This window comes from Euprymna scolopes, chromosome 18 (genome assembly GCF_053919585.1).
Source record: "Euprymna scolopes isolate OS-2025 chromosome 18, ASM5391958v1, whole genome shotgun sequence".
Taxonomy (NCBI): Eukaryota; Metazoa; Mollusca; class Cephalopoda; order Sepiida; family Sepiolidae; genus Euprymna; species Euprymna scolopes.
The window spans coordinates 81,526,500-81,528,999 of record NC_136499.1 but is presented as its reverse complement, the minus strand read 5'-3'; the positions used below and the strand labels follow the sequence as shown (position 1 = coordinate 81,528,999).

Below are 2,500 nucleotides of genomic sequence, written 5' to 3'. Positions count from 1 at the left end.
TGAACTAATCTCTTTCTGTAAACATAAGTTCAAATTTAATTATGGCAATTTTGAAATGACATAGTTATTACTTTTACCTTTTATATAGATACTAGCGAGGGGTACCCGGCGTTGCCCGGGTGTTAAAAACCCGGAAATGTGAAAAAAAAAAAAACAGGTGCCTGTGAAAAAAAAAACGAAGCCTTCACGACGCGCAGTTGGAAAATAGTAAAGTGTTAAAAAAAACAGGTGCACGTTTTTGATTGACGTGACGGTGATAGGTATTCAGTAGTAAGCATTTTGTGCGGGACAGTTTTGAATGAGGTGAATAAATCGGTTTGTTTGTTTTTAAAAACCCGCTCCCTGTTTATTAGGAGGAGCGAAATGAAAGCTGCAGTCTGATATGACGAAGTCGACATTGAACAAACGTTACTTAGCTCTCTTGAGACAACTGGCTTTCGGCCTGTTGTATTTATTTGCTCCCCCACCGAGCAAATTAGGCACAAGGCCAATTTTTAATGTGAGGAGTCAAGGGAGGGGGAAGGGGAAAAAGGGGACCAGCTCCCGAGAGGAGGGAAATGGAAGCTGGTTAAGGGTCAAGCATGTGGGGTTGCCCCCACATCTGGTCTTTGCTAGTCATAGCTAGTCCTAGCTAGTCATAGCTTGCAGCATCTGTCGGAACAGATACTACACTTTGATCATATCACCCGGGCCCCGGAGGGCGTGCGGGCAAGCGGCCTTCGGCCTGTTGTATTTATTTGCTCCCCCACCGAGCAAATTAGGCACAAGGCCAATTTTTAATGTGAGTAGTCAAGGGAGGGGGAAGGGAAAAAGGGGACCAGCTCCCGAGAGGAGGGAAATGGGAGCTGGTTAAGGGTCAAGCATGTGGGGTTGCCCCACATCTGGTCTTTGCTAGTCATAGCTAGTCCTAGCTAGTCATAGCTTGCAGTATCTGTCGGAACAGATACTACACTTTGATCATGTCACCCGGGCCCAGGAGGGCGCGAGGGCAAGCGGCCTTCGGCCTGTGATTAGAGTCGAGTTTCGCTTTTTTTTATACCGAAAACTGAATGTGACGCGTGCCGATGCAGGAAATGTCGAATAATTAAGGTTTGAAAGTCAATAAAATTAAATAGACAGGCAAGCTCCGTTGAAAACTGTGAGATATTACAATTTATAGATGATATAAAAAGTTTTAAGAAGTTGTGAACCGAGCAAGCACTTCTTTGAAAGAAGCCTTTTGTAGACATCGAGGAAAGGTGTACATACATACACACATACATTTTCGCTTTTATATATATATAGATTAGATAATTTTTTCTTTAACTTTATCGTTTTTCTACATACTTCTTACTACTTTATGATTTATTAATCCTTTATTTTAATTCTTTGCATAGCCGGTTTTGTATCTGCATTTTCTGCTTCATTCTTTAAACTTTCCTATCTATCTAATAAATCAATCTACCCACACTTTCATATTTTGTAATTTTGTATGTATATTTACTTATATTTTACTATATGCTTTTACTTACTTTTTTCTTGCTTTTTCCTGAATTTTCATATTACGGCCATCCTCTCCCCTTAAATAATTTTTTTTTGAATTTTATTTTTTATTTATTTATTTATTTATTGTTTATTTATTATTTATTTTCTATTTATTTATTGATTTATTTATTTTCCATTTAGTGTCTTCTAACAACTCGTGCTGACCTTTTTTTTTAAGTGAGTACCTATACATTTCAGTTGACCTATATTATTTTGCCCTATATATTTTTTCGCGCCTTTAACATTTTCTGTCTGGGTCATTTTGACATTTGTTTCTCTATTTTATATTTAACTCTATCACCATTTTTTTTCCCCTGATCTTTCTTATTTTTATTTAAATCTCAGCAGTAGAATGAAAAGCATATCTTATTTTTCTTTTATTAATATTACTGGAATTTTTTCCTTTTTTTCCTTGCACACATTTTTGTGAATTTTTACATGGATTTACGCCTTTGGATTATTATCGACCATCATCTTCCAATTACGGGATTTTTTGATTTTACTTGTGCAAATGGAAATTCAATTAATTTTCTTGATGTTATATATTTAGATTTTACCGCCACTGGATTATTTATCTTCCACCAGACTATCCATTCATGTGTAATCATTTTTTCTTCACCATATTCCCTCTGCTTCATACTTTTGGTTTTCAAGTAAGATCTTTGACTTACTTGCTGTTTGATCAAATACTTTTGCATGCAAAATCCGATCCCACATTTTGCTAATTCCTACCCTCTGATGAGAAGGAAAGTATTTATTCGAAACTCTGCGGATTAAGGACTATCCACTTATCTAGTGCTTCTTTTTCAGATTAAATATGTTTTTCACTCATTTCAAAGTGTTTTTAACATGTTTTATTAACTGTTTGTTCGTACGCACACACACACACACACACACATATATACATACATATACATATATATATTTATACATACATATATGCATATACATACATATATATATACAAATAAATATA

At 35.6% G+C, this 2,500-nt stretch overlaps 1 protein-coding gene across 8 annotated transcripts in view; it reads right to left on the bottom strand.

Moving 5' to 3' along the window:
• LOC145297666 (uncharacterized) overlaps positions 1-2,500 on the bottom strand; it is a 1,332,115-nt gene that overhangs the window by 519,596 nt on the left and 810,019 nt on the right. The window lies entirely within an intron of this gene.